The following is a 27,642-nucleotide window of genomic DNA, read 5'->3' as shown; positions in this document are numbered from 1 at the left end:
TTATGTCCCAGGGCCTACAAAGTCTAGTGTATCGTGTTGAAACATGTATATGTGGAGGGAGAAAACAGTACCTGGAGGTGAAGCTAGAGAGTGTTGTATCAGACCATGTAGGGCCTTGAATGTCATGTTAAGTTTATACTTCATTATATAGACAAGGAGAGCCTATGTACAGAAATGACACCATAATATGTATTTATTAGGAGGTAGTTTTGGCCAAATTTTAATACTACCAATAGTAGAAAGAGCCTAAAGTCAAATGCATGAATTCTGGTTTCTGTGGTAGATAATTTCTTACCCACAAGACCATATCCTTGGTCTCAGACTTCCAGTCTACTTCGTTTCCCAAATATACTAAGATAACACCTATGTGAAACTATAGTTACTAGGTTATTTGCTCTTAGGTCATGATACTTCAAGTCTAAGGACACTCTACAAGTCTTGTGGCTCTTTTTACAATCTTACTGATGGAGTTTCGACACAAAGGTGTTCGTAATATATTTATTATGCAAATTTTTGTTGTGTTTCCATGAAAGTCTTTCTCATGGGAAAAGGGAAGATGGCAAAAATCAAAACTGTATGGAGTAGAGTTAGGAGAGAAGAAAAACAGAAGGTGTGGTTACAGAGAAAGGGATAGACGTAGAAAAACTCAATGTCTGGTAGGGAAGAAAGAAGAACAGTTTGGGAGGTGACAGAGAAATTACTAAAAATAAGGTCAAGGCAAGAGCACTGGATACAGCAATTGAAAGAGTACTGTTTTTACCTACAAAATGCTATTTTGAAAAAAATCTCTGCTTTCTTTTTCTACTTGTTATATTTGTGTATATGCATGTATTTGTATATATTTATGTGACTGTTGTAACTAGCCATATTTTTTATATAAAAAATGTTTTTCACAGACAGCATATATTTTATAACGTAAGGTTTGTATTTTAATGGACAGCCCATGTTAACATTATTGCTGTGTATCTCTCTTTCATAGAATTTAAAGGAATTTAAAGGCTTTGCCAGTTCTACATTATTTCTAACACTTACCTGTATCTTTCCTTACATTTTTACTTCCGAAGCCAAGTCTTTGCATTAGTCCAGGCCACCATTCATTCTGCTAATATCTGTTGAGCAGCTACTACTGTATTATTCAAGCATTGCTTTTGACCTTGGGAAAACAGTAATGAACATGAGCCATATGGCCCCTCTCACGTGAGAGAGAAATACAAACACTATATGTAAAATATTAATTATAAATGTGCTATGCCTCATGACATGTGGGCAATCAGAGAAGGTACTGCACATATACAGGCCCAGAGTCAGGTGAGGATGAGGGATATTCATTAAGCTAAACTGGTTTAGAGTACAGATGCAGGGGAGAGGATGTCGAGAGATGGGTCTAGAAAGGTGGGCAGGTCCCTGCGAGCCACACTGATTGTTTCTAAATACAACATAACTTCAATGAAAAGCTTACTGCAGAGAAATAACCTGCCCGGTGAAGTGTACATATGAAAAGCTCTATTGGGCTGCAGTGCAGAATGAATACGATGAGAATGAAGATGAAACGAGCAAAACAACTTAAGAGCTGTTTCAGTGGTTAAAAAAAAAAAAATGCACCTTTGATACCAGAGTGGTAGCAGGGTCGTCATGGGATACTAAGGGACATTAATAGTACATAGAATACAAAGAATTTTAGACTTTGTTCTTAGGGTTTCACTGTTATTAACTCATTTCAGCTTACAGTGATCTTAAAAGGTAGACACTATTATTATCGTCAGGTTATAAGTGAGGACATTTAGTCATAGTGAAGTTAATCAACTTCCCCCAGTTCACACCGCTGGAAGGTGGCAGACAGTATGCGAATTGAGGAAATGAGGAGTTTTGAGCAGTCTGGCTCCAGAATCATGCTCTAAATAAAGCATTTTAGATAATAGTTATGTATTTCTGCATAACGAATCCTTTCAAAATTTAGTGGCTTAGAAACACCACTTGTTACCAAACATATTCTGTAGGTCGTGGCTTAGCTGTTTTTCTGCTCAGGGTTTCCCATGGGATGCAATCAGGTTGCCAGGTGAGGCTCCGGTATGACTGGAGGGCCTGAGTAGGGAAAAATCTACTTCCCACATCAGGGGGGGTGCTGGCATTTACTAGGGAGCTGTTGGACTGGGGGTCTCCGTTCCTTCTCAGCCTCCCTTGCTCCTTTCCATGGTGGCTTCTGCGGAGAAGCTCACAACCTGGCAGCTTCTGCTTCATCAAAGCAAGCAAGCAGCTCATGCCAGAGACAGTGCGAGTGAGATGGGAGTAACAGTATTGTGTAACCGCATCTTGGAAGTGACGTCCCATTTCCCCCCCCCCCGCCCATGTTCTGTTCATTAGAAGCAAGTTATTAAGTGCAGCCCGTACTCATACAGAGGGGATTCCACAAAGGCATAAATACCAGAATATAGCAATGACTGTGAATCATTTGAGGAGCTGTCAGCAACATAACATAAATTGAACTTTAGGACGGACTGCACGTGAAAGATACGGAAGAGGGCAGAGTCAAGGATACTGTGAAAGGACGTAACATGATTATACATTTGATGGCTGAAGGTTGTCATAAGCTTGTGCCTTCCCTGTGATGTAGAAAGTATATTTATCTACTATGATTATCTACTATCAGAAAGGAAGAGCAGTATTTAAATCTTGCAGGTTTTGGCACTGGGAGGGTCTGATTGAGGTAGCAGGCTCTGACTTTTATTTCAATATTCCTGTATACATGTCTTCCTCTGGATGTGCTCAATAAGCCAAATTCAGAAAAGGAGGCATATATTTAGATTCATTCAGGGCAAATTCCTTGCCGGGGTTGGGGAAGAGATTAGACAGATGGCAAGAGGGCTGCTTCTGTGACAAGGCTTGGATTGAGAATGGCAGAGATAGGAAGGCTGATAAACAAACAAAGGAGAAATTCCAGTGGAGTACAACAGAGGTAAACTTAGGTGAGCAAGCACTGAGATAGAGAGTTGACATGATAGTATATGTGTGATGTCTAAGTTAGATAATTTTCAGCTAACTTCAGGTCAGAGAACAACTGTAGGAGAGTATAGACAATATGTCCGAAAAGTAATAAGCACTGGGATGAGCTTTTAGAAGGTAAATACAGGAAGCCAGGTATTAGATCATCATCCTCACAGATTGGGAAATTACTCAGGATGTATCAGGACTTTTGATGGGGAGATATCAGTTTATTACACACAAATGGAACCCATAACAGTTATGCTTCCAGATAAAACATGCTGGATTATACTGTTGGTGCAAATGTATTCTTGGAGAGAAAAACAAACAGGTTCATTTTGTTTTCTTGCCTACTTTTTTTTTTTTTTAATAAATTTTGGAGTAATTTGTCACACAGCAATAAATAAGACGCTTAACTGACTTTTCTACATTGCTGAGCACCTGAATATATGCCTGTTTATCTTTCCAATGGTTCAGTCTCACATTCTTTAAACATCCACTCTGACAAGTTGTCCCCGGAGAGGATGTGTTACATGTACAAATTCTTCGCTGTTTGGTTTCACCTTGCCTTTTGGGGTTATGATCTAAAGCCCTGATTCACAAGCCAAGAATGACTCAGGACAGAGTTGGCAGGACGCTCTCTGGGTTATTCCTTCCATCTTCCTTCCTTCCTACCAGGTGAGACTGGACTGGTCTTTAACGTGCTTCAAGAAATAATGATAATTTATAGGTTGTTAAACACCAAGGGAAAAGGTTAAATCTTAGCAGCTTTACCTTTTTAAATGTATCCTGAGGGTTTCAATTTTCTAGAATGTTAGATTTTTCAGTGAAAATTATTTTAAGTGTTCCTCACACTGGGTACTTAGAGAAAGAACAAGCATTTAAGAAAATAGCTTTTTAAACCTTTCTATCACCTGAATGGTTTCCAGCCCTCACAGCCTCACCTTATATGCATGGGTAAATTAACAAATACAGGGCTTAGTGGCACTTATGAGAGGCCCAGGCTGTTTCTTTTCTTTCTTTTCTTTTTTTTTTTTTTTTTTTTACATTCTGGATATATAAGAAATAACAAAAATATTCCCAATAACTTTACAAAACTGTGATATATTTTAAATGTTGACATTGAAGAATTACGCCTTTTAAATACACACAAAAATATATAATGATTTGTACTTGAAGATCACATGAGAAATCTAAATTCTGAGGTCTTATCTTGTCAAAATAAGGCCAAGGCCAAATGATCCTTGGCCTGATCTTTTGGTGATTCTTTATATATGAGTGAATTTTTTTCTAGGAAAGTTTAAAATTGGGTCCATCTTAGGCACACAGAAACTTTAATAGGTTGCTGGGAGGGGTGGGTTCTTCATTACTCAGAGAAATAAAGCTAATGATGGCATATCATGTGTTGTCATGTAATTGTCCAGTACCCCTCTGAAATCATTCCACATATTCACCTCACTGACCAATTAAGAGCATGACATTTCTTAGAAAGTAGCTACTACTGTGAGTTGTCTTTGCATATGAAATATTAAAATGGTAATTTTACAAAGTACTCTCATTATATTCATGAGCAAAATTATTTAGGTATTGCATAGAGATGACCAGATTTTATAATGGTCATTCAAAGGCACTGAAACTCCTTGTGACATTCATAGGTAGCTAATGATTTTCATTCATAAATTTAATGACTGAAATTCCTTTAGTTGGGTTTGTTTTTCTTGAAAGATCTTAAGCAAATAATGCACTTTTAGCAAGGTAAATATTATAAACAAAACTCATGTTAGTATATCAATTAAATTAAGCTATGCATGGATCCATTCATATACTTATCCATTTCTACCTCAAATAATCTAATTATTTATCTATGTAGATTGGCAACCAAAACGCTGAGATAAATGTAACACAGATTTAATTTAATGGTAGTATAGTGATTCAGCCTGAAAATGTTCATTTTTACTTATTATAAAATAAAAGTCATATAATGATTGCTTTCTTAAACTTATGAAATACTTGACAAGTATGTGTTCTAATATTAAATTATAAGCTTTCAAAATTTCAGTTAGCTTTTCTATTCTACAGTATGATAGAGTCAAAGCTTCCAACAACTATGGAATATGTCTGGAAAAAAAAATTATATGCTATGTTGCCTACAAACTCCAGATCTCTAGATTTATATCTACCTCTGTCTACCTGCTTCATTTTTTCCCTAGGGGGGAAATATTAATAATTAATTTATAAAATATTTTTGTTAAGATCTATGGATTTCACTATCTAATCTAATCTAATAATGATTCATTGCAGGGGTGGGGGGGGGGGGAGTAGGTAAGACCATATAATGACCAGAAAGAGGCCTGGTATATTTAAAAAAATTAGACTCAGAAACTCAATTAATCATGACATGCAACTTGTTCAGTATGACCTTAAACAAGTTAGTCTTCTTTTTCTCAGATTTTCACTGTCAGTTGAAGTTCAAATACCTATAACTCATTGGTTTGATATAAGATAAAACAAGCTTATTTGTTTCAAGTACTTAGTAGTTACTTGGATATGAACTACTCACTAAATGGTAGTTGCTAATGTTATAATTCCTCTTATTTTAAAGAACAAATGTGGTTGTATAACTAAATATTGTCTTCTAGAGAAAAAAATAGAAAAAAGAAAAGCTCCCCAACATATATGCCATACTTGTTTTGAATGTTAAAGATTCATACCTGCAAAAAAACAAGTTTAATGGAATTTACTTCTTCCCATGAAGCCAAAAATGAAATGGGTAAACTCTCAATTATTCTTATTATCCTTATACTAAAAATGAAATTTGATTTCAATTAAGACAGGGCAAATTGTAAACTAAAATCCTATGCTATGACTGGATTGACTTGATATCATAAAGTCAGCCATTAAGTTGGCAAGCTGACAGAATCAACTTTTTTCGGACTTTGGCACGTAACAAAAATCTTAATGCAAAGAGGGGAATGCTTATAGAAGAAAGAGACTGTTACCATTTAGTAATAAAGTACTGTGTTTTTTGCTTACTGTATACTCACAGCTCAAATTCCAGTTCACATACAATATCTAGATAGAAAATCAACTAGGATATAGGAGACTTGAAAAATCTTAAGCCTATCAGATCTACCTAATAGACACATATAGAACATTTCACCCAACAACAATAAAATACACACTTTCTCAAGTGTACTTGAAATATTCTCCAAATAGACCATATCTTAGACTGCAATCCTCCGAAGTGTTAAAGTTATAGAAATGATACAAAGTATTTATTCTGACCACAATGAAATGAAGATAGAAATCAATAAAGGAAAACTAAAAAAAAAAAAAGTCACAAATATGTAAAAATTAACAATATACTTTTGAACAAGAAATGAATTCCAAAAGGAATGAGAGGAAATTAGAAAATATTTTAAGATGAATGAAATAAAAACAAGATGCCAAAGCATGAGATCCAGTGAAAGCAATTCTTAAAGAAAAATTTATAGCTGCAATGCATACATTAAAAAGAAAAAAAAGATCTCAAATCAATAATCTAACTTGACATCTAAGGAACTCTGAAAAGAACAGGCTAAATCTAGAGCTGGAAAAAGAAAACTTAATAAAGTTTAGAGTAGAGATAGAGCATATGTAACAAAATAGAATCAACATCAAAAATGGGTTCTTTGTAAAGATCAGGAGAGTAGGCAAAATTTTAACTAGACTGACAAAGAGAAAAGAGAGGACCAAAAACCTAGAACTAAAGAAAAAGATGGCGGTGTAGGACGCTGGGCTCACCTCATCCTGCTGATCAATTAGATTCCACCCACACCTGCCTAAATAACCCAGATAACACCAGAAGACTAGCAGAATGGACTCTCCAGAGCCAAGTGTAGATGAGAGGACCATGGAAGAGGGTAGGAAGGGCGGAGAGGTCGTGAGTACTACACAGACTGGCAGGAGGGAGCCAGGATGGTGGTGGGGGAACGCACCCCGCAAGGCAGGGCCCCGAAATCTGGCTTGCAAAAGTGGAGGGGCCGGATGGAGTGTGTTCTGACAGCCATTAGGACTTAACATGTGGAATGTTAAAAGTCAACAGCTCTGCTCAGAGAGCAGGAGGGCGAGAGGACACGGAGGGAGAGTTCTTGAGCCCCAGAAGACAGAGCTCAGCTTGGCAGGGAACAAAGGCCCTGAAAAGCACCATCTCCCTCTCCCATTCCCCAGCAGAAATCCCAAAGGGAACCAGTTCTGTCATTGAACTTGCTTGCACCGTGCAAACACCCAGCGCTGTGCTTATGTGGATTCATCCTTCCCATGGGTCTGCCTCCCCCCCAGTTGCTGCAGGGTCCCTCCTGCAGGAGACCACTGACAGCAAAGCGAGCTGAGCCTGCCCCTCCTGCCCCTGTGCACCTTGCAGATCCACCCCGGCTAATATGCCAGATCCCATCAAAGCAGCACCACAAGCCTGGCAGTGTGCAAGTAGCCCAGACAGGGGCCACACCACTCCACAGTGAGTCCTGCCCCTGAGAGGGGGGAAGAGAAGGTACACACCAGTCTGACTGTGGCCCCAGCGGTGGGCTGGGGACAGGCATCGGGTCTGACTGCAGCCCTGCCCACCAAAACAAGTTACTTCAGACAGCACAGGGGAAGTGCCCTGCAGTTCTGCCCCATCCCAGGGACTATCCAAAATGACAAAACGGAAGAATTCTCCTCAAAAGAAACTCCAGGAAGTAGCAACAGCTAATGAATTGATCAACAATGATTTAATATAATGGAACAAGAATTTAGAATAATAGTCATAAAATTAATCACTGGGCTTGCAAAAAGTATAGAGGGCAGCAGAGAATCTATTGCTACAGAGATCAAGGGACTAAGAAATAGTAAAGAGGAGCTAAAAAATGCTATAAATGAGATGCAAAATAAAATGGAGGTGACCACAGCTCGGATTGGAGAGGCAGAGGAGAGAATACGTGAATTAGAAGATAAAATTATGGAAAAAGAAGAAGCTGAGAAAAAGAGATAAAAAAAATCCAGGAGTATGAGGGGAGAATTAGAGAACTAAGTGATGCAATGAAACAGAACAATATCCATATAATAGGAATTCCAGAAGAGGAAGAGAGGGAGAAAGGAGCTGAAGATGTACTTGAACAAATCATAGCGGCATACTTCCCTGATCTGGGGAAGGTAAAAGGCATTGAAACCCAAGAGGCACAGAGAACTCCCTTCAGACATAACTTGAATCGATCTTCTGCATGACATATCACAGTGAACCTGGCAAAATACAAGGATAAAAAGAAAATTCTGAAAGCAGGTAGGGATAAACATGCTCTAACATATAAAGGGAGACCCATAAGACTAGTGGCAGACCTATCTACTGAAACTTGGCAGGCCAGAAAGGAATGGCAGGAAATCTTCAATGTGATGAACAGAAAAAATATGCAGCCGAGAATCCTTTATCCAGCAAGTCTGTCATTCAGAATAGAAGGAGAGATAAAGGACTTCCCAAACAAACAAAAACTGAAGAAATTCATCACCACTAAACCAGCCCTACAAGAGATCCAAGGGAGATTCTGTGAGTGAAATGTTGCAAGGACCACAAAGTACCAGAGACATCACTACAAGCATGAAACCTACAGACATCACAATGACTCTAAACCCATTTCTTTCGATAACAACACTGAATGTAAATGGACTAAATGTTCCAACCAAAAGACATAGGGTACCAGAATGGATTCAAAAAACAAGACTCACCTATTTGCTGTCTATAAGAGACTCATATTAGACCTGAGGACACCTTCAGATTGATAGTGAGGGATGGAGAACTATCTATCATGTTACCGGAAGTCAAAAGAAAGCTGGAGTAGCAATACTTATATCAGACAAACGACTTTAAATTAAAGGCTGTTACAAGAAATGAAGAAGGGCATTATATAAAAATCACAGGGTCCATCCATCAGGAAGAGCTAACAATTATAAATGTCTATAGCCAAATATAGGAGCCCTCAAATATATAAAACAATCACAAACATAAGCAACCTTATTGATAAGGATGTGGTAATTGCAGGGGACTTTAATACTCCACTTCCAACAATGGATAGATCATCTAGACACAGGATGAATGAAGAAACAAGGGCCCTGAATGATACATTGGATCAGATGGACTTGATAGATATATTTAGAACTCTGCATCCCAAAGCAACAGAATATACTTTCTTCTTGAGTTCACATGGAACATTCTCCAAGATAGATCACATACTGGGTCACAAAACAGCCCTTCATAAGTATAAAAGAATTGAGATCATACCATGCACACTTTCAGACCACAATGCTATGAAGCTTGAAATCAACCACAGGAAAAAGTCTGGAAAACCTCCAAAAGCATGGAGGTTAAAGAACACCCTACTAAAGAAAGAATGAGTCAACCAGGCAACTAGAGAAGAAATTAGAAAATATATGGAAAAAAATGATTATGAAAATAAAATAATCCAAACACTTTGGGATGCAGCAAAGGCAGTCCTGAGAGGAAAATACATTGCAATCTAGGCCTATCTCAAGAAACAGGAAAAATCCCAAATACAAAATCTAACAGCACACCTAAAGGAAACAGAAGCAGAACTGCAAAGACACTCCAGACCCAGCAGAAGAGAAATAATAAAGATCAGAGCAGAAATAAACAATATAGAATCTAAAAAACCTGTAGAGCAGATCAATGAAACCAAGAGTTGGTTCTTTGAAAACATAAACAAAATTGGTAAACCTCTAGCCAGGCTTCTCAAAAAGAAAAAGGAGATGGTCCAAATAAATAAAATCATGAATGAAAATGGAATTATTACAACCAATCCCTCAGAAATACAAGCAATTATCAGGGAATACTATGAAAAATTGTATGCCAACAAACTGGACAACCTGGAAGAAATGGACAAATTCCTAAGCACCCACACACTTCCAAAAATCAAACAGGAAGAAATAGAAAACTTGAACACAGCCATAACCAGCAAAGAAATTGAATCAGTCATCAAAAATCTCCCAACAAATAAGAGTCCAGGACCAGATGGCTTTCCAGGGGAATTCTACCAGACATTTAAAGCAGAGATAATACCTATCCTCCTCAAGCTGTTTCAAAAAACAGAAAGGGGAGGAAAACTTCCAGACTCATTCTATGAAGCCAGTATTACTTTGATTCCAAAATCAGACAGAGACCCAGCAAAGAAAGAGAACTACAGGCCAATATCCTTGATGAATATGGATGCAAAAATTCTCAATAAGATACTAGCAAATCAAATTCAACAGCATATAAGAATTATTCACCATGATCAAGTGGGATTCATTCCTGGGCTGCAGGGCTGGTTCAACATTCACAAATTAATCAATGTGATATATCACATTGATAAAAGAAAAGATAAGAATCATATGATCCTGTCAATTGCAGAAAAAGCATTTGACAAAATTCAGCATCCTTTCTTAATAAAAATCCTTGAGAACGTCGGGATAGAAGGAACATAGTTAAACATCATAAAAGCCATTTATGAAAAGCCCACAGCTAATATCATACTCAATGGGGAATAACTGAGAGCTTTCCCACTGAGGTCAGGAACACGATAGTGATGTCCACTCTTACCGCTGTTGTTTAACATAGTGTTGGAAGTGCTAGCATCAGCAATCCGACAACAAAAGGAAATCAAAGGCATCCAAATTGGCAAAGATGAAGTCAAGCTTTCACTTTTTGCAGATGACATTATATTATACTTGGAAAACCTGATAGACTTCACCAAAAGTCTACTGGAACTGATACATGAATTCAGTAAAGTCGCAGGATACAAAATCAATGTACAGAAATCAGTTTTATTCTTATACAGTGATAATGAAGCAACAGAAAGACAAATAAAGAAACTGATCCCATTCACAATTGCACCAAGAAGTATAAAATACCTAGGAATAAATCTAACCAAAGATGTAAACGACCTGTATGCTGAAAACTATAGAAAGCTTATGAAAGAAATTGAAGAAGATATTAAGAAATGGAAAAACATTCCGTGCTCATGGATTAGAAGAATAAATATTGTTAAAATGTCAATACTACCCAAAGCTATCTACACATTCAATGCAATCCCAACCAAAATTGCACCAGTATTCTTCTTGAAGCTAGAACAAGCAATCCTAAAATTTGTATGGAACCACAAAAGACCCCAAATAGACAAAGTAATTTTGAAGAAGAAGACCAAAGCGGGAGGCATCGCAATCCCAGACTTTAGCCTCTACTACAAAGCTGTAATCATCAAGACAGCATGGTATTGGCACAATAACAGACACACAGACCAATGGAATAGAATAGAAACCCCAGAATTAGACCCAAAAAAGTATGGCCAATTAATCCTTAACAAAGCAGGAAAGAACATCCAATGGAAAAAAGACAGTCTCTTTAACAAATGGTGCTGGGAGAACTGGACAGCAACATGCAGAAGAATGAAACTAGACCACTTTCTTACACCATTCACAAAAACAAACTCAAAATGGATAAAGGACCTGAATGTGAGACAGGAAACCATGAAAACCGTAGAGGAGAAAGCAGGAAAAAACCTCTCTGACCTCAGCTGCAGGAATTTCTTACATGACACATCCTCAAAGGCAAGGGAATTAAAAGCAAAAATGAACTATTGGGACCTCATGAAGATAAAAAGCTTCTGCACTGGCAATGAAACAAACAACAAAACTAAAAGGCAACCAACAGATTGGGAAAAGATATTTGCAAATGACATATCGGACAAAGGGTTAGTATCCAAAATCTTTAAAGAGCTCACCAAACTCCACACTCAAAATACAAAGAATCCAGTGAAGAAATGGGCAGAACACAATAATAGACACTTCTCTAAAGAAGACATCTGGATGGCCAACAGGCACATGAAAAGATGCTCAACATCGCTCATCATCAGGGAAATACAAATTGAAGCCACACTCAGACCACCTCACGCCAGTCAGAGTGGCTGAAATGAACAAATCAGGGGATTATAGATGCTGGTGAGGATGTGGAGAAACAGGAACACTCTAGCACTTTTGGTGGGAATGCAAACTGGTGAAGCCACTCTGGAAAACAGTGTGGAGGTTCCTCAAAATATTAAAAATAGATCTACCTTATGACACAGCAATAGCACTGCTAGGAATTTACCCAAGGGATACAGGAGTACTGATGCATAGGGGCACTTGTACCCCAATGTTTATAGCAGCACTCTCAACAATATCCAAATTATGGAAAGAGCCTAAATGTCCATCAACTGATGAATGGATATAGAAATTTTGGTTTATATGCACAATGGAATACTACTTGGCAATGATAAAGAATGAAATATGGCCTTTTGCAGAAACGTGGATGGAACTGGAGAATGTTATGCTAAGTGAAATAAGTCATACAGAGAAAAACAAATACCATATGTTTTCACTCTTATGTGGATCCTGAGAAACTTAATAGAAGACCATGGGCGAGGGGAATGAGAAAAAAAAGAGGTTAGAGAGGGAGGGAGCCAAAACACAAGAGACTCTTCAAAACTGAGAACAAATGAGGGGGTGGGAGGGAGGGGAGGGAAGGGTGGGTGATGGGTATTGAGAAAGGCTCCTGTTGGGATGAGTACTGCATGTTGTATGGAAACCAATTTGACAGTAAGTTTCATATTAAAAAAAAAAAAAAGAAAAATAGAGGAAACAAAAGCAGAAATGACAGTGGGGACTTACTAGCAAAGTTACAGAACTTAAAAAAAAAATAAAAAATAAGAGACTACTGTGAACAGTTACATGCCCACAAATTAAATAACCTAGGCAAAATCCAAATGGAGAAATTCTAGAAATATTCAAATTACTAAAACTGAATCAAGAAAATAATGAAAACATCTGAACAAATCTATAATGAGATCTATAAAAAGAGATTGAATCAGTAAACAAAAATCTCCCAGCCACAACAAAAAGAGCCCAGGGTCAGATGGTTTCAGTGGTTAATTCTATCACAAAGAATAATGAACTCCAGTCTTCCTGAAATGCTTCCCAAAACACAAGAGTAAGCACTTCTTAATTTATTTTATGAAGTGAATATTACCTTGATACCAACGTAAGACAAAGATACCACAGAAAACTATAGACCAATATCATATATGAAGACAGATGCAAAATTCTTCAGCAAAGTACTACTAAACTAAGTCCAATACAATAGCATGTTAAGAGAATAACCTAGTAAGATTTATCCCAAGACTGCAGTGTGAGATAACATACTACAAGGTGAAAGTCAAAGTGATACAGCAAATCCAGAAACTGAAGGAAAGAAACAGTATGATCATTTCAATTGATATAGAAAAAAAATTTTTTGATAAAATCCATCATGCTTTCATGGTAAAGACACTCACAAAATTAGGAACTGAAGCGAACTTCATTAACAAGATAAAGATAATTTATAAGAAAAACCACAGACTGAACGCTTTTAACCTGAGATCAGGAACAGGATAAGGAAGCCTAGTTTTAACATTGCTATTCTACTTTATATTGGAGGATCTAGCCAGAGAAGTTAGTCAAGACAAATAAATAAAAGGCAAACAAACTGGAAAGGAAGAAGTAAAACAATTCCATTTACAGATGGCATGATTCTATATATAGAAAATACCAAAGAATGCACAAAGAAACTAAGAGCTAATAAGTAAATATAGCAAACTTGCAGGGCACAAGATAAATGGAAAAATGTCTGTGGTGGTTCTATATATACCAGCAAAGACCAATATGAAAAGGAAATCAACAAAGCAATTACATTGATACCAGCATTTAAAGAATACAGTACGTAGGAATAATTTCACCAAAAAGGCAAGACTTAATAGTACACTGTTTACTATACTAAAAATTTAAAAAAAAAATTGCTGAAAAACAAACAAAAAAAGATAGCTAAATAAATGGAAAGATATCCTATGTTCATGGATTGGAAGACTTATCATAAGGTTAGGATGACAATACTACCCAAAGTGATCAAAAGATTCACTGAAAACCCTATAAAAACCCCAGTGGCCTTCTTTTGCAGAAATAAAAAAGGTGATCATCAAGTTCATATGGAATTTCAAAGAGCCTCCATCAGCCAAAACTATATTGAAAGAGAAAAAACAAATTTGGAGGACCCACACTTTGTTATTTCAGTACAACTTGAAAGCTATAGTAATCAAAACAGTGCGGTACTGGCATAAGAACAAAAATAAATCAATAGTATGGAATTGAGAGTGTGGAAATAAACACATCTATGGTTAATTGATTTTTGACAAGGGTTCAAAAGCCATTAATAGGGAAAGAATAATCTCTTCAACAAATGGTGGTATATATCCATATGCAAAAGAATGGAAATGGACACCTACCTTATACCCTATTCAAAACTTAACTCAAAACTGAATGACTACCTAAATAAAAAAGCCAAAACCATAAAACTGTTAATAGAAAACATGGAAATAAATCTTTATGACCTTGGAATTGGCAATGATTGTTAGATATGACATCAAAAGCATGAGCAAAAACAGGAAAAATAGATAAATGAAACTTCATCAAAAATTTCAAACTTCTGTGCATCCAAGGTCATTATTAAGAAAATGAAAAAAAAAACCTATAGAATGTGGGAAAAACTTGCAAATCATACATGTGATAATAGTCTAGTGTCCAGAATATATAAAAAAGACTTGTAACTCAACAACAAAAAGACAAAAAGCCTAATTAAAAAATGGGCAAAAAATTTGAACAGTCATTTCTCCATATAAGAAATACAAATGACTAAGTACATGAAAAGATGCTCAATTATCATTGGTCATTAGCAAATTAAAATCATAATGAGATACTAATTCATATCTACTAGGATGGAAATGATAATGATGATAAATGGATAATAATATTGGAAGGATAAAGAAATATTAGAACTTTCATAAAGTCCTGAGGGGAATATAAAATGTTCTACCTACTGTGGAAAAGAGTTTGATAATTCCTTATAAAGTTAAATATGGAATTACCATATGACCCAGCAATTCCACTCCTAGGTGTATAGCTAAAAGAACTGAAAACAGGTACTCAAACAAATATTCATGCATTAATGGTCAGTGCAGTACTGTTTTAATAGTCAAAATGTAGAAACAACCCTAATATCCATAAACAGATTAATGAAAAAAACAAACTGTGGCATACATAATCCAGGATAATTTAGACATAAAATATTGACACATACTACAACCAAATGACCCTGGAAAACATTATTTGAGGTGAAAGAAGTTAGAGACAAAAGGTTATTACATGATTCTGTGCAGAGCAGGTAAAACCATACAGATAGAAAACAAACTGGTGGTTGCCCAAGTTGAAGGGAAGAAGGAAGAGACAGTATGTGCTTAATAGACAAGGACAGGTAAGGAGGTTATGTTTGGTTTGATTACAAGTTGTTGGTACTGGATAGAGGTCCTGGTTGCACAATTTTGTGTATGCAAAATGCCACTAAATCATTCACTTTTAAATGGTTAATTTTATGTTATGTGAATTTCACCTCATTTAAAAAAAACAGGATATATTATTACTCCCCAAATCTGAGATATGAACAAAATCTAAACACGTTTTAAAACAGTTTTACTTCTGGGGAGCCTGGGTGGCTCAGTTGGTCTGACTCTTGATTTCGGTCCAGGTCATGATTTCATGACCCACATTGAGCCCCACATTGGGCTCTTCTCTAACCTCACAGAGGCTGCTTGGGATTCTCTCTGTCCCTTTTTCTCTGCCCCTTCCCTGCTCATGTGTGTGCTTGTCTCTCTCAAAATAAACGCTTATTTTTTTTTTTTACTTCTGGAATGTATATGTTTTTGTTAAAATTATGTTTTAAAGTTGTAGCTCATGGTAGTGGATATTAAAACCTAGCTATAATTTTCTGCATTTGCAAAAAACAAAAACAAACTATGCCTCATTTTATAATAAACTGAACCAGCCACATTTTTTTACGTGTCTATATTATTTCTATAGTAGAAAATCAAAATCTTCAACCTTCTAAACTGCATCAACTCCCTGAACCACTCAAAAGATTTTGTATAGTTAATTAGAATATGATAAAATGTACTTCTCACATGAGTAATTAGGCTCTGATATGCTTTTGGAAACTTTGTCTAATTTTGGCAATAGCATTCCATTGCATATTTGACATGCTCAATGCTAGGTGAGTGTGAAAAAAATTGACAGTTTTTCCTTTTTTCCAATTTTTACAAATTTAAACCAGCCATACTGTTACTTAGGGACAAATAGACTCCATTGTTTGCAATTAACCAGTGGCACCCAAACTTTGCTTTCATGTTTCAGTGACAAAGTATTATACACACTGAAGGATACATTACAGTGTGGCCAGATAATTTATTGAAAACTTCAATTGTGTTTTGTTCTTCCTGCTGGAAGAGATCAGAATAATGAGAGGTATTCTACTTTCTTAATCATATGAACATAGGTCTGTGTCATATTCAAGATCTGAGAGCTTTGCGAGGGACCATTTGAGTTATACAGTCCATCCAAACAAAGTTAACCCCTTTATCTGTACAGACACATTTAAATTCTAGTTGGACAGCAATGCCAATGATAAGGACTTTTAAGAACCATGGCCTTGGAAATCACATAAGGCCCTGATTTGCCAAGCTTGACATATAAACAGAAGAGAGGTTGTCTTTAAGGATCTATGGAGGCTTAGACCGTGACAAAACCATCAGTGAATAATATATGTGATTAATTTGCTTTAAAGGATTAAAGAAATATGACATTTTGATACTTCAGTGTTATAAAGTCACATGTTTACTACAAGAGGATAAAGGTTAAAGTGAAACTAAAGATAATGGTTTCAGAAGTAAGACAATTATATTTCTAAATTCTGTATTTTCATTAGAAAGACACACTGCTGTGTAAGAATACAGTTATACTTCTTAACTAGTGTGTGGCTTCATTTAACATTACGTTTCCTTGACTATTTTCCTAGGAGAAAAGAAAATGCTTAAAGGTACTGATGACCTCCTTTTTCTCTTCCTTAAATCTTCCACTGTTGTCATTATTGCCAAGTTTAAAACTGCTCTTTCTGTAGTTACTGCTTGAAAAATGTATTACGGCAGCGAAACATATTCTGCTTATACACTCTTATGTAGGCAAAAAGAAGGCTTGATGGCCAGTAAGCATAAAGAGAAACAAAGAAGTAACTTAAAAGCATGGACATAACCTAAAGGCTATGAAAACTTGATAGTTTAAGAAAGTAACAGATCAGAACACTGGAAGATGAACACAGATACCTCTCACTTTCTCAATTAATTTAAAAATTTTTTGATGTTTTATTTATTTATTTTTGAGAGACAGTGTGTGTGCAAGCAGAGGAGGGGTAGAGAGAGACAGAGACCGAGAATTTGAAGCAGGCTCCAGGCTCCGAGCCGCAGAGCCCTACACAGGGCTTGAACTCACAGACTGTGAGATCATGACCTCAGCCAAAGTCAGTCGCTTAACAGATGAGCCACCCAGGCACCCCTCTCATTTAGCTTTTACCTGGTGCTTCCGAACTAGCACACTGGATGCTAGGACTCATGATCTACCACTGATTCCTTCTTCAAGGTAAGGCATCATTTACAGCTGTACCAGGCCACACTGAGATAATGACAATATTCCCTCATCAGAAAATGTTACACGGGTTATGCAGACAGTCTGAAGTAGAATAATAAAGTTAATAAAACATTTCAAGGATTAACATGAAAACTTATCCTAAAACAGAAACACAATTTAAAAAATAAAAAAAGTTCCCCTCTTTCCTTTCAGCAGCCTTTGTACGCTGGCATGCTGACTATGGTACTATGGCTACCTGTGAATTATTCCATTTTGATAATAATTATTGATCCGCAAAGAGAGACTGTAGTGACCTCCAAGGCTTCTATAAAATATTTCCCAATTGGCAATCTTTCACCACTACAAAATTAACTTGATTTCACATGCTGTAAGGTGTAAATCTCTAATTATGCTACCTTCTGCGCATGGTGCACTGGAATTATGATTGCTTACTTATGTGCTACATTTTCCAGAGCACTGACTCATTACCAATTTAAGGGACGATTCAATAACTATCAACAGTCACAGAAAACATAATGACCATTTTAATAGTGGTGGAGAGTGTCTACTAAATTATCTTGGGATAATAAAGATATTTTATGTTTAGACTCCTTAAAACCACAAAATCACAGAAATCTCTAGTGTTTCTTGTTTCTCTCTCATTGATTGATTACCCATCCTTGGGCCTACTACACAACCTTCCTTGGAACATGAGATTAAAATAGTTCAGCTGGTTTTTATCTATATATGTTTGCAACGATTTAAGTACGTATTTTTCATAAGCCCAAATCATGTGACATTGCTCCCCACAAATTAAAGAACACATTTTCCTTGGACAGTACTTGACCATGGCCCTTATTCCACATAAACTGCTGGATCATTTGATTAGAAGACAACACTATAGATAAGTGACAAAAGAAGGCAGTTAATTTTTTTTTAAGTTTTTTTTTTTTAACGTTTATTTATTATTTTTGGGACAGAGAGAGACAGAGCATGAATGCGGGAGGGGCAGAGAGAGGGAGACACAGAATCGGAAACAGGCTCCAGGCTCCGAGCCATCAGCCCAGAGCCCGACGCGGGGCTCGAACTCACGGACCGCGAGATCGTGACCTGGCTGAAGTCGGACGCTTAACCGACTGCGCCACCCAGGCGCCCCGGCAGTTAATTTTTTTAAAAAATGGCAAGGATTATTTTATTCAGTCTTCTAGAAGATAAAGTTCCTGGGCTCATATAAATATGACAATATATTTACTAAATATTTAGTAGACATTTTGAGAAGTTCACTTATCTTTCCAATTCTCAAATCTACACATTCAATTGCATGAAAATAAAGGTATACGTGGATGGGTGTTTAGATGATTTCCCAGATGGATAATTAATGAAACCCGAGCTTAGTGAGTGTTGTTCATTTGAGGGAGCATTTATAGGCATCACATCCTGCCATAAAGGGGAGAACTGAAAAACCACCAACAAAGATTTTTCGAAATATAACATTGCTTTTTCTGTTACAAACATTTCTGTTGCTTTAATACCTATGACACTCTGAAGAAATTTATGCACATTTATTCCCATCAAAAGTAAAATTCATATTGTGAAGTCAAGTCTTTCACACAGTATTATGAAATTCTCCACAATTAGCACTAATTAGTACTTGAAGCAGAGATTTCATATCGAGGTTCAAAGAAGTAAATGACTAAGCCATACTAGCAGCTTCTATGCCTGGAGACAGCTCTGTGATTAGGGCGGAGCTTTATCAAACAAAATAAAACAAAACAAAAGCCAATGGGGACTCTGCTTGTTCCTGTCACCTAAAATATGGTCCAAACTACTAAGAGTAATTAACTCATGTAGCTAAAACAACTTAATACAGAACCCAAACAATTTTTGTATATGCATAATTTTTCTTAAACATAATTAATCATTCACTTGAGGAGAAAGGAGAAGTAACAAATGTAATCACCTTCTATTAAAAACTTCTATTTCTACTAAATTTTTATTCCCTCAAGAGGGTTATTTACTGTTCTTCATAAAGCTAAGCTTTTACTTGCCATTTCACAAAAATTTTTCAACCAAAAAAATTCTGCAAAAGTAGTTCTATAGTATCCAGATTAATGATTTCTTATACTATTTTTAATTTCAATCCCTTGCAACTTATTCTTGAGGTAAAAATAAGATAGATTTAAAAATCCTTTTGTTGGGGAAGGGCAACCCTTCCCCTATGATCAGCAATTGCGCCAGTAGAAATTTATCCAAAGGATACAGGAGTGCTTATTTGAAGAGCCACGTGCACCCCAATGTTTATAGCACTGCTATCAAATTATGGAAAGATCCCAAATGTCCACCAACTGATGAATGGATTAAGGAGATATGGTGTGTATGTATGTGTACACACACACACACACACACACACACACACACACACAATGGAATATTACTTGGCAATGAAGAAGAATGAAATGTTGCCATTTGCAACAACGTGGATGGAACTAGATGGTATTATGCTAAGTGAAATAGGTTAGTCAGAGAAAGACAAAAATCATATGATTTCACTCATATGTGGAATCTGAGAAACTTAACATATGCTCATAGGGGAAGGGTAGGACAAATAAGATAAAAACAGAGAGGGAAACAAACCATGAGAGACTCTTACATACAGAGAACAAACTGAGGGTTGATGGGGGTAGGGAAAATGGGTGATAGCATTAAGGAGGACACTTGTTGGGGTGAGCACTGTGTATTGCATGTAAGTGGTGAGTCAATGGAATCTACTCCTGAAACCAAGACTACAGTGTATGTTAGCTAACTTGAGAATAAATAAAATAAAATAAGTTAATTAATTAAAATCCCTTTGTTGTTTATAGCTTCAAGCTACATAAGCTGAGGTAGTTCATTTAAAACTCCATTTACCTCAGCACATTTGTTCTAAAGTTCTCTCCTAATTCAAACTCTTCACATAATTCAAGACATAGAACAGTACCAAAGAGAAAACCCTACTAAATCTAGGACCTCATTTGATGCAAATGGAATTAATCTAGGCTAAGTGTGGGGGTGCAAAGAACGCTGAGCTGGATTTGAGATTCCTCATTTTAAACTGTGATATAAAAGAAACATATAGCCTGCAGAAAATAAGTGGTTTGGATCTTAACCAAGCAACTGCATATGAAAATATTTTATTAGTTCTATGAGACCACAAAAGCATTAGGTATATATTGTATATATGCACGTATATGCCTACATGCCTATTATAAATGTATATAGTAGTCCGCCCTGATCCATGGGAGACATGTTCCAAGAACCTCAGTGGATTCCTAAATCATGGATAGTACCAAACCCTATATATTGTTTTTTCCTATACTTACATATCTGTGATAAATTTTAATTTATAAATTAGAATAAGAGATTAACTATAGTAATAAATTAGAATGATTATAATAATATACTATAATAAAAGTTACATGAATGTGGTCTCTTCTCCCTCTACCTCAAAATATCTCACTATATTTATTCTTCCTCTTCTTGTGATAATGCTAGATGGTAAAACGCCTACATGACGGGATGAAGTGAGGTGAATGTCAGGCATTGTGATTTTCCGCATTAAGCTGCTACTGGCCATCTGACAATACCACAGAAGGGGGATTATCTACTTCCAGACTGCGGTTGACTACAGTAACTGAAGCCATGGAAAGCAAAACCACGGATATTTTGATGTTGCATATGATGATAAGAAAATGTCACACAAGTACTAAAGTCCATTGTGCTGCCTCTCAATACCTTATACCTCAAAGTATAAGTCAACTTTTCCAAATTTTGTAATATAATCATTTTAGTGGTTTCCTAATTTTTTTCAATAAGAGCCAATGCAGATTAGATAATCTTAAATAATTAGTAATTTTAAGAAATATATACAAATCTGCAAAGGTGCATGTGTGTATGTTAGGAGGGGATGTATTTGGGAGATTATACATGTAGCTTCATTGGACAGTCAGTTAGAAGTCACACAACTGTTCAAAAGAGAAAGTGTAGTGAATTGATAAGAAAATAATACTATGCCCCCAAATCAAATAATCCAGTGAAGAAATGGGCAAAAGACATAAAGAGACACTCTTCCAAAGAAGACATTCAGATTGCTAACAGACATGAAAAGATGATCAACATCACCCATCTTCAGGGAAATACAAATCAAAACCACAATGAGATACCACCTCACACCTGTGAGAGAGGCTACAATGAACAACTCAGGAACAACAGATGTTGGCGAGGATGTGGAGAAAGAGGAGCATTTTGGCACTGCTGGTGGGAATGCAAACTGGTCCATTCACTCTGGAAAACAGTATGGAGGTTCATTAAAAAATTAAAAATCGGGCGCCTGGGTGGCACAGTCGGTTAAGCGTCCGACTTCAGCCAGGTCACGATCTCGCGGTCCGTGAGTTCGAGCCCCGTGTCAGGCTCTGGGCTGATGGCTCAGAGCCTGGAGCCTGTTTCCGATTCTGTGTCTTCCTCTCTCTCTGCCCCTCCCCCGTTCATGCTCTGTCTCTCTCTGTCCCAAAAATAAATAAACGTTGAAAAAAAAAATTTAAAAATAAAAAAAAAAATTAAAAATCAAACTACCCTATGACCCAGCAATTGCACTACCAGGTATTTGTCCAAAAGATACAAAAATGCTGATTCAGAGGGGCATGTTCACCCCAATGTTTACAGCAGCAGTATCAACAATAGCCAAATTATGGAAAGAGCCCAAATGTCCATCACCTGATGAATGGATAAAGAAGATGTGGTGTGTGGATGGATAGATAGATAGATAGATAGATAGATAGATAGATAGATAGTGGAATATTACTTGGCAATCAAAATGAATGAAATCTTGCTGTTTGCAACAACATGGATAGAAGTAGAAGGTATTATGCTAAGCAAAATAAGTGAGAGAAAGATAAATATATGATTTCACTCATATGTGTAATTTAAGAAACAAAACAGATGAACACAGGGGAAGGGAAGGAAAAATAAAACAAAAACAGAGAGGGAGACAAAATATAAGAGACTCTTAAATACAGAGAACAAACTGAGGGTTGATGAGGGGGGTGGGGGAGAGAGGAAAATGGGTGATGGGCATTGAGGAGGACACTTGTTGGGATGAGTACTAGGGTTGTATGTAAGTGATGAACCATGGAATCTACCCCCAAAACCAAGAACACACTTTACACACTGTATGTTAGTCAGTTTGACAATAATTATATTTAAAAAATAATAAAATAAAAAGTTCTATAAAACTGTAAAAATAAATAAATAAATAAATAAATAAATAAATAAATAAATATTCTAAAAAAAGAAAGAAACTAATACTATGGGGCACCTGGGTGGCTCAGTTGGTCAAATGTTTGACTCTTGATTTCGGCTCAGGTCATGGTCTCACCGTCACGGAATTGAGCCCCTGAGCCTCCCGTGTAGGACTCCATGCTGATAGCGCATAGGGCTCCATGCTCTTGGGTGGAAGCCTGCTTAGGATTCTCTCTCTCCCTTATTCTCTGCACCTCTCCTGCTTGTGCTCTCTCAAAACAAACATAAAAAAACAAAAACAAAAACAAAACCTAACACTATGATAATACACTTAGGAAGCTAATTAATGTTAAATAATGTTCTATGTTTTTAAACTGCATCAGTAACAATCAATGCTCTATTAATTCATAGCCCCCGTGTGTTAAACCGGCATATCCAAATAGTTAAGTGTTACATTTTTTAGCACAGGTCTCTCAGTGAACATTAGAATCATAAATCTGTTTCTTTTAATTATGCTCATTTGCATATATTTAAATGCAGATGTCTGGTTAAGGATAATATGAATGATTTTTTTCTCCTTCAGTCTAAAAGTTGTGTTTTAAAATTAATCCTTACATATTGACTATAGCAATGTTAACAAATTAGCACTAAATTGATGAGATCAACTTAAAACCTTTTTTGGTTTTCACTCAGTGTGTATATATACACATATATATATATGTATACATACATATATAAAATACAACATAATATGTATAACATATAATGTAATATATGTGTTTATATAATATTTACAATATATATGCATACATTAGTTTTTATTTTTAGAAACTAATAATTCTCATAAATTATTATTTTACTGCCATTCATTTTGAAAAACACTTTAAAATAGTATTTTCTATTTCAATTTTAAAAAATTTTTTTAACGTTTATTTATTTTTTGGGGACAGAGAGAGACAGAGCATGAATGGGGGAGGGGCAGAGAGAGAGGGAGACACAGAATCAGAAACAGGCTCCAGGCTCTGAGCCATCAGCCCAGAGCCCGACGCGGGGCTCGAACTCACGGACCGCGAGATCGTGACCTGGCTGAAGTCGGACGCTTAACCAACTGCGCCACCCAGGCGCCCCTCTATTTCAATTTTAAAGCACCTATATTTTCAAATGCAGGATTTTAATCATAAAAAAATATCATGAAAAAATATATTAATAATAAAGAGCTATAGAAAGAATAATTATGATTTACAAAGCCAGTCTTAAATATATGACTAATCTTTACTGACATACATAAATACCACCATTATAAAACAGGTAATTTCATCAAAATTTTAACAGACTGATTTACTTTTTCAAAAGAGTAATAAAAAGCAATCCCTAATAAATATTAATTTTCAAAACATAGTAGGCCATCTTAGTAATTATTTCTTAATTCTGCATGTTCTGACAGAAATAAAATTGATAGAAATAAAATTTTTCACTTTAGGTTATGGAAATTACTTTCAGAAATACATATTAAAGAGTTCCAAAAATCTTAAAAATAGCTATCAAAACAGCAGTCAATGAAGCAAAACATATTCTTGTTAAAATCAGCTCATGAATACCATCTGCATTGCAATAGGATCCTGGTTTGAAGTCTAGGATAAAAGGATTTTAGGGGTGCCTGGGTGGCTCAGTTGTTTGAGTGTCTGACTCTTGATTTCAGCTGCATGATCTCACAGTCATGGGATCGAGTTCCGTATAGGGCTCTGTGCTGGTTGTATAGAACCTGCGTGGCATTCTTTCTCTCCCTCTCTCTTTGCCTTTCCTTCCCTCTCTCTTTCTCTCTCTCAAAATAAATAAACTTTAAAAAAAATTTAATAAAGAGTTTGCTTTATTATACAAAAAGCTCTGTATTTGTTCAATAAGTCTAAGAGTAGGAAACAACAGCTTTAATACTCTATGTATTTTTAAGGCATACACAGGTGATAATATTTTAAATGTAGCTTATTTTTAGTGCAAAAAGTGGTATATATCATCACTGACAAAACATGTACTACTTCTGCAATACATGTCTTTTTTAAAAGAAATAATTTAAAATGTTAATTTTTAAGATCAAGAATTTTGAGTGAATTAGATCCCTTCTAGCTGCAAACAAATCCTATGAATTCACAATGCTATTTCTCCCAGTGGATGTCACTTTCTTCCCTGATTTTGTAGAGGACATCCTTAATCTTCCATCCTGAAGTTATTGATCATCTGAGGTAATGATGTAAATCAGTCTCTTTGTATATAAGAAAGATAAAAGGCATGAGGAACACATTTTGGTGCTCTGGTTTATTTACCCAGAAAAGTAAATTTGAAATGGTTATAGAGCAGAGGAATCCACTTTCTAGAGAAGCAGCATTATATATTCCATGAAATAAGAAAGCCACATAATTACTAGGATATTTGAGAATTATTTGTATCAACCCATAAAGCAAAGCTCTTTAATGACAGTTGGTAAATTTGTGCTGAAGAAATAGAGATATTGCTAAATGTCTACCTGAGAAAAGGAACTCAACACTACTGGATATCTACAGTTGCCAGACTTTGTGATGGGAAGGTAGTGAATGTCACCTCATTTAATCATTACAGATAGATATTTGATCGTTCCACATCATTTTCCACCTTTTTTTAAAAACTATTTAGCTTCCATTAAGCATTCTAATTGAAGAAGTATTCTAATAATAAAAGTGAGAAAATCATTGTGTACATAGAACCTTCCATTAGAAAGCATACTCCTTCCCTTGCTCTTTCTAAATTGTGATGAAAAGAAATAATTATCAAGTTGTGTCTAAGTAGTCAGCTTAACCCCTTGGAAGCAATAAATTTTGACTTTGTTTTTGTTATATCTCTTGAGAATTTTCCCAAGGAACAAACTGAAGGACTTAAGGAAAAAGGTAGTAATTTTCTTCCATCTATATTCAGAGTTAAAAATTTTCATTTGTAAAGGGAATTCAGCTACAAGGTAAAACTTTTTCGTTACATAGAAGTTGTCAAAAAACAGATTTTGGCTTTGGAGCTATGACTTTGATATGAGAATGATGGGGTCTGGAAAATGGAAGAATGTCTTACAGACATTGGGGAACATTACATAACTCAATAAAATTATCTCAGATAACTCCCTGCTTCAGTTATGCACACTGTACACATTATTTTGTGATTTTTATGTTAATTGGTGCTAATTTTAATAAATTGAATATACAGGACATTGTAGGGGTTAGCCTGAACACAAAGTGCCATTGAAACACTAACTAGACACTAACGATACTTCTGCCTTAGAACTTCTATGTCAAAGATGTGATCCAAGTTCCAAGATGGAAAAACCATATGTGAATTAAAGGATCTTATGCCACACACAGGTGAATTCCAAAAGGGTGGGAATAAAATGAAATTTAAATCTCCAGGAAGGAAGATTCATTCTTTCCCTCCTTCCTTCCTTCCTTCCTTCTTTCTTTTTTTCTTTTTTTCTATCTATCTACCTACCTACCTACCTACCTACCTACCTACCTACCTACCTATCTACCTACCTATCGTGTATGAGGGGGAAAGGGGCAGAGGGAGAGAGAGAATTTAAGGAGGCTCCAAACTCAAAACAAAGCACGCATGAAATGGGGCTCAATCCCACAACCCTAGGATCATGACCCAAATTGAAATCAAGAGTTGGATGCGCAGTCAACTAAGACACACAGGTGCCTCAGGAAAATTTTACCCATAAGGTAAAGAATTCTGTAATAACTAAAGTGCTCCAAAAAGTTTCTGAGACAGTTACTAAGGAAAAAAAAAATATGAGTATGGAAAGACAACCAAAAGTCAACCAACCAAGCAAAAACAGTCCACATTTGTCTGTGAACAAACAAAATGTACAGTATAGAGCTTCAATACATATTATGAGCTGAAATGTGTCTCTCCCCCATCCCCTGACCACACATAAAAAAAGTATGTTGGTGTACTAATCCCTAACACCTCAGAATGTGAAACTATTTAGACACAGAGCCTTTACAGAGGTAATCAAATTAGAACTGAGCCACTGATGCAGAACCTAATCTAGAGGACTGGTGTCCTTATGAAGAAAGGAAATTTGGACAAAGAGATGGACAAAGAAGGAAGACAAGGTGAAAATACAGGGATACCGCTATCTACAAGACAAGGAATGACAGAGGCTAGGAGAAGCTGGGAGAGCGGCCTGGAAGAGCCCTCAGAAGGAACCAACCCTGTTAATACCTTGATTTTGGACTTTTAGCCTCTAGAACTGAAACAATAAATTTCCCTTTTCTTAAGCCACCCAGTGTGTGGTACTTTGTTCTGAGAAACCTAGCAAACTAATACAGTTCATGGGCAAGAAGAGCAAAATGATCCCAGTCAGGCATGAACTCTGCCCCTTGAGTCACCTTGTACCTTTAGAGCTTACCACAGTGTCTGAAAAAGAGCAAAGAGTGAGTGACTGATATAATGGGTGAATGAAAGCAAGAATACATTTAAAAATGAATAAACCTAACTGAGAGGGATTTAAATCAGAATTGTAGGTAGAGCAGAGGAAATGACAAGATAAAAAGACCAAGCATGGTCCTGAATTAGTAAGAAAGATCAGATAATGGCGAGTTTTTTTAAGAGACTAATAGAAAACAAGAACTGTGAAGTTCAGAGGCTAATATTCTAATTCTGACCAGATCACTGGTTTATTAAGGAACAATGATAAAGGTACTAATCTACTCTGGGTTTTGTTCTTCATCTGTAAGGTAAATGGACTGCCTAATAGCTGAATACCATTCAACTTGTATCATTTTATGTTATCAA

The 27,642-nt window shown here is 36.2% G+C and overlaps 1 protein-coding gene and 1 long non-coding RNA gene across 2 annotated transcripts in view; one reads left to right on the top strand and one right to left on the bottom strand.

Annotated features, from left to right (window-relative positions):
• PCLO (piccolo presynaptic cytomatrix protein) overlaps positions 1 to 27,642 on the bottom strand; it is a 417,562-nt gene that overhangs the window by 168,325 nt on the left and 221,595 nt on the right.
• LOC121028791 (uncharacterized) lies at positions 3,319 to 6,012 on the top strand. The gene is made up of 2 exons (XR_005789434.1): positions 3,319 to 3,657; positions 5,619 to 6,012. It is a non-coding gene; the product is annotated as an uncharacterized LOC121028791 (long non-coding RNA).

Source organism: Herpailurus yagouaroundi, unplaced genomic scaffold, assembly GCF_014898765.1.
Source record: "Herpailurus yagouaroundi ecotype Mexico unplaced genomic scaffold, PumYag 100, whole genome shotgun sequence".
Taxonomy (NCBI): domain Eukaryota; kingdom Metazoa; phylum Chordata; class Mammalia; order Carnivora; family Felidae; genus Herpailurus; species Herpailurus yagouaroundi.
This window is presented reverse-complemented; position numbering and strand designations above follow the sequence as displayed.